Raw genomic sequence first — 6739 nt, 5'->3', positions numbered from 1 at the left:
TGGCAGCCATTACATTCAGTTTTTGCTAGAGAATTCATCCCCATTTCGATACAACCTTCATCCAAACACTTCCATTCATCCTCACATCCATTCCTCCATACAAACAAACCTTCAAATACTCACCAACACCTTGTGCCATAGCAAAGGAAGGAAAGGAAAGTGATTGGATGTGCTTGCTGTCCAACTTGGATCGTTGGAGCATTTAGGTGTTTTCTTTCTTTTGTTTTCAATGTCTAAATTTGTTTATCTTTGCTTTGTAAGTATGAGAAACTAAACCCCCATTAGCTAGGGGGAGAATTCGAAACTATGTTCATGCTTGCAATATGATTTGATTACTTTCAGTTGTGATTCATAAGTTGTGAATTCAATTTACTTATCCATTTGAATTAAAACTGATTTGTGTATGTTGGTTGAGAGTGCACGCTTAATTTCCATGCATAAATATGATGCTAGAATATAAGGGAGTTTCACCTAATCGTTATGAACTTATATTCACAAGTAGTAAAGGTTGTTCGTCACAACCATGTTAAGTAAATTCTTGGCATAAGTTTCATGCAATTCATAGTTAAAAGTGTTTCGTCAATGCTTATGATTTTCATAGAACTTTATGATTCTTGGTTGTATCTCTATTATGCAATTCATGTAGGGAACTTGTGGGGAATGCTTCGGGTTGTTATATGCAATTATCCAATTCAATGAAAGTAGGAAAATCTGAGGATTAATTTAAGCATACCTAATTAATATGGGGTGTTGAGGTTCACGGTTTATTGAAAAGCAACTGGAAATCGTTTTATATGCAAGTGTGTCATGTGTGGAGAAAGACCTTCTAGCTTGCCCATCATCCATTCAAATCACCAAATTCGTCCAAAATTTGTTTTAAGTCTTTAGTTACTTGTTTTTACTTAAATTCATCCAAAACCAAATCCCCCTTTACTTTAGAGTGTCTAATTAGTTAGAATATGTCCTAGTTGTGTTTTTAAGTGTTTTGAGTTAAGATAAAATCAATTTTCGTCCAAACTTTGTGTTAGTGGCAGAAACTGCCTTAGAGTTGTTTTTAGGCAGTTTTGAGTCTCTATAATCTGTTTTGAGTCTTGTAAGTTTAATTTCATACTTTTAAGTTTGTTTTCACATATTTAAGTCAGTTTCAAGTGTTTTAGCAATCCCTCCTAATCCCCGGCCTAGAACGATCCCTACTTACATTCTTTACTACAATTGACAACAAGAGGGTTTAATTTGTGTGTTAAGATAATTTTCGCATCATTAGGCCAGGTGCTTTCATACCCCTATTTGAATTACTGCATCCTCAATCTCACTGTCAGTAATCAGACAAGTGAGAATGAGATTCATCTTTGTTGTCACCTTCTGATCCACACAATCAAGAAGTGAACCCCAATCTCTCAACCCATCCAAGGCAAACAAAGACTTATAGTGCTCCTCAAATGTTTTCCTTATTTCATTTGCACTCTCGACCCATTGCCCATTAGCATCCTTAATCTTCATAATCTTATTTTGTCTTCTTCTCTGCACAGTGGAATGGTGAAAGAAAAAAGTGGTAGCATCGCTGCATTGCAACCATTTGATTCTTGACTGCTGCTGTTAATAACTTTCTTCTTGCTCCCTTAATCTATCAAGCTGTAAAGAGACAGCCTGAAAACGATTCTATTTTTTTTTTCATCCCAAGAAAGTCAAATTTGTCCTGCAAATTTAACAAGAGTAAATTTGATAAAAGGCCAATTTTGTGAGTTGCTATTGTGTTTAGTCCACTTTGTTGGATAAGAATTAGTCACTGATTATCCACATCAGCTTATTTTACTAAATTGGTATAAATATCTTTTTAATTATAGGACTATCCTTTACGTAATTTTAAAATTAAGAGTAAGAACTAAATAGTGTTTCTCCTTATTCCTGCTCCTAATCTGTATCTCAATTCTTTCTTATAACTCATTACTCATTCAACGTTAATTATGTTAACTAATCTATGTTGTAGGTATTATATATATCAACACATATATGGATTTATAAATGGTATGGAAGATGAAAATTTTTTGGACTGTTTTCATTGATAATAGGTTGATTAAGTTTTATTTATTTTTGTATATACCTCTATCACAGGTTAAATGTATTTTATGACACACCCCGACCGGAGTTGAGATGTGCTGGCCATCACATGAATGTGACGTAGCCAAGTGCGCAACAGAAGTGATATTAATAAAACAGATGTGAATAATTAAAAACCAAAACTAAACTTATTTAACTAGAGATACTATGTAAGTGTGTGAAAGTGATCAAATATAAGATACACGCATATTAGAACATAGATAAAACGAAAGTGCAGTCGAACTAACTAGGTACTTATTATACAAATAAGGAGAAGATCCCTACTTTTATTTATGGAAACGTCAGAACCGCCATGTAGTCCTCGTGAGCCACCAAAGATGAGCAACTACCTAGAACCTGGAAGGGCGCAAAACAAAAGGGTGAGTGGGCAAAAACAAAGCTTTAGGAAAACACATTTATCTTTATGAACATAATAACCCTCTCTGTAAAACTCGTATAATTTCCAAGAAATAGTAATATGCATGTATATAAAAAACAATGTTCAAGAGCAGTGAAAACAAAGTTATGCCATGTCATAACGTTTAGCACTAAAATATGTAAGCCAAGTGAAACATCGATATAAATTAGCATGCCACCGGAGTCACCTAACATGACCTGTCTGACTGGACCCATAGCTCATCAACATATGTCTGCACACGAGTCAGAGTCACCTAATGTGACCTGTATGATAGGCTGGGTGTAAATAAGTATGCTTAAGTGCTATGATCACGTGAAAGCTGTGCGATAAATTGTGGGTCACCTATGAGTCAAAACCACCTATTGTCGTATGTACGATAGGCTAGCACCAAAACTTGGATCCAAGGTGAGCGTGTAGTGCGGGAGGTGAACAATCATGTGAAAGCTGTGCCCTGGCCTTGGGCGGGAGCACTACCACCGGGGTGCAGCATAATAAGCTCTAAATGCATAAATGCATAGCAATATGCAATGCAACAAGACCAATCACATGCTAACTCGCCTGGAGCTTACCATATGGCATACAAGGCATAAATTCATTTAAAAATGTTTTTGGAAATCATAAAGCATATATATATATATATATATATATATATATATATATATATATATATATATATAACAAATGACCATTCACTAATAAGTAGCAGGATCGTAGCCTTCTAGCCTCACTTGTCCACGCTCGTCCTCAGGGTACATCTCACCTATATGTGGTACTGAAGGAAATATTGTGAAAAACATGTTCATTTGAGCAACATCTATAGCATGCAATTAACAATTAAAAGGCGGAATCATGCTTGCATGCACTCAAAAACAAAACATTAACCATGAAATTCAAAGCCTAGTAGATTGGTGAACCTTGACTCAACTTAAAACAACATTTGTTAGTTGAGAAATTATACATTTGTAGATTCCTCTTTGCATAAGCAAAGGCTAATCACCCAAAGAGAGGGCCTTCATTCCTTGCATCTTAGATCTATGGATTTGGATGGATGAAATGGTTCTCCAAGTTCCCAAAATTGAGAACCTCTAAGTCTCTTCACCAAGGTTAGATTGGAGAAGAAATGAGTGACCTTGGAGTAGTAGGATTGCTAGCTAAACCCTCCAAGGAGGCCGCCCACTTTAGAGAGAAAGGAGAGCTTATGTTCTCATCCTTTCCCCAAAAGAAAACCCTAAATGAATTTTGGCTATAAAGTCATATCCTTAATTCATTGGAGTGGCAAACTTGTAAATAAGTCCAAAAACTCACTCCATCTCTAAATGGCCGGCCTTAGGGTATTATTGGGCTAATTTGGGCCTTTGTGAATCATTATTCATTAAGTTGTAATACAACTTAAGTCAATGGGCTTGACGTTCGAAGCCCATTGGGCCTTAAGGTCCAAAACTATCCCGAGGTCTTTAACGAACTTATTTGTTTGATTAATTAACATATTAATTAATCCTTGTCATAAATAATTAAACCATTTAATTATTCTTACTCATCTCCATTGTTTCTTCAATCTCCACCTTACACGGTGTACGATCCATTACGTTCCTTTTAGCGAGGCAGTGGGCGATTAAAATCATTTCAAATCAATTGTGAATTGAAACTTACTTTCAATTCTCCCTTTAGTGATTATACACTTTTAGGGCTTCCACAAACCATGAGTGACACCTAACAGCATATCATGGTTACCCAAGCTAATCAGAAGAGGTAGAGAACCTATTCAGTTTAGGATTACAAATGCAATACGGTCTTTCTCTAATACAATACTCTTGACCACATTGTTTGGTTTGATAGTTTATTCATGTCTACTATCCAATATGCTCGTGTGCTTATATGATTACCTTGAATGTGATTTGGAACGACTTCCTAAATCTCATTCATACTCTGGCCAGAGATTCTTAATCATATCATAGAGTATTCTCCCCCAAACGGTTTGAAGGTTAGATATCCCTTGTTGCATATTCACTTGCCTCCATGGCTAAGTGGCTTAACCCCGACGATGCCGTGGACACCCGCGGATGGGGTGACTTTGACATAATCAAAGATCAAAGACCTAACCACAAGACAACTATGATGCCTCAGGTCAAAGGACTACTTTGCATTATCCCAACCATGAGTTCTCATGTGACATGAGTATGAGAACTCTTCGTTGATCGTGTTCAGTGAACTCATTCTCTATTGAGCACCTACGTACTTGTCTTGATGTCACACACACCAATGACTCGAGACTAGTCACTCTCCCTGAGAGAAAACACAGCACGTACTGATCTTAACAGACTGTCAATGCCCAATTGGCAATCCTATGATCAGGAACGTTTAGGATATGTATACGAAAGAGAATAGTCTCATTAATTTAACTTGTTTAAATTACATTCTTCTAATTACATATTCCTTGGACTTATCGTTTAAGCATATAACATTTATATGAGACGGCTTAAAACAATAATCTTTGCCCTTGATATTAAACTAGATTAGTTTAACATGTGAAATGTCCGTAAAGTATCATCATATGATTGGTTTTAGGGCACATTTCCAACATGTACAACTATTTTAATGTTAATTTAATAGTACATAAACAAAACCCAGGATTAATTCCTTATATGTTGCTTAATGGGGTGTTTGAATATACCAACGTGATCTACTCGACAACATGAACACACACACATTTTTAGAAAAAATTTTGGATGTCGGACGCACCCTCACGCGCTGGCCAAGGCACGGCTACATGCACAGGCACGTGCCTGGCACATGGGATGGAAACCTTAACGGCGTTAGGAATATTCCGTCAAAATAGGAGGAATATTTCGTTAAATGGTAACAGTGTTACCTAACGCAATTAAAATATTCCATTAAAGTTAACGGAATATACCTTCTTCTTCTCCGGTCACTCGCTGGTCTTTACCATCCGCCGTCGTCTGCACTCGTCGGTTTCTGGAAAATTTTCAAATGCTTATATCTACTTCATTTCTTAACCAAAATCCATGAAATTTATATGGATGTGAAGGTCTTAAAGAGTAGAACACGTTCATACCTATTAGAAGTCCAAAATCCAACAGAAAATCCCTCGACAGCTCCGGCCAAAACTAGAGTTCCTCGAAACCGTGTGATCTAATGTCAATGCAACCTCAAACCTATTCTAGAGTGCTAGGGAAGTTGCTTGGGAACCTTTCCAAGTCCTAAAACCTCTTAATCTTACTAGGATCACGTCGGAGAAACTTTGCTCCTCGTCAGATCTCGCGAGTTAACGGGTTACGACTCACCAACTCGGAAACTAAGGGTACCACTAGGTTCGTGAAGTCGAAAGGATAGTGATGGTGGTGATTTTCAGTTCTATCCGTGTTGCTTCGAGGTGTAAGTGAACTGGGGGTGTCTTGGGTGCAAGAAGAAGAAGAAAGAGGAAGGGGATTAAGGTGATTAAAAAAAAAGCTGGGATGAAAAAAAGCTGGTAGGGGTTTTGGTGTTTGGTAAACATCTCAAAACAGCTTTATTTCAAAGTTTCACATGAAAAAAAGCCAAAAAGTGGAAGCTGTATTTTGCAGCTTCAAGAAGCCGCTTATTATCCAAAACACAGAGCTACAGTGCCAAGTTAATGAATTTTTTCGATTTGCCAATACTGCCTCCTCCTTTCTCCTTTCTCCTTTCTCCTACACTCTGCACTTTCTCTTTCTCTCTCGTAAAACATTATGCATGCCCCTCTTCCCTCCTACCACTGCACCTCTTCCTCCTCCTCCTTTTCGTCTCTCTCTGTCGGTCTCAGCACCACACTGTTATTGCCTTCCAAGTACCAGGTACTCGATTTGCTTGAATATATTTGCTGTAATTAATTTAGTCGGATCAAATCGAAGAGTGGCGCTATGACTCTACTGCTGCAACTGCGTCCGAGAAGACGACGACGACGACGACGATGAAGAAGGGAAATGGAGTGATGGGAGAAGGTCGGAGATGGGCCGTTGACTTGACTGACATCTCAACTTCCCCTTATTCCCGCGACTTCCCCAACCCTCTTGGCATCTCTCGCGCCTCTCTCGAACAGGTTTTTTTACCCCCTTCTCTCTCTTGCTTCTTCGTTCGATTTGGATTGGGAATTTGGGGTTGGGTTTGTTCCCAATTAATTGGACTTGGGGTTTTTGTTTTTCTATAGGATGATTCGACTGTGAGTCGCCGAAGAAGGTTGCTGAATTT

This window comes from Malus sylvestris, chromosome 3 (assembly GCF_916048215.2).
Source record: "Malus sylvestris chromosome 3, drMalSylv7.2, whole genome shotgun sequence".
NCBI lineage: Eukaryota > Viridiplantae > Streptophyta > Magnoliopsida > Rosales > Rosaceae > Malus > Malus sylvestris.
This window is presented reverse-complemented; position numbering follows the sequence as displayed.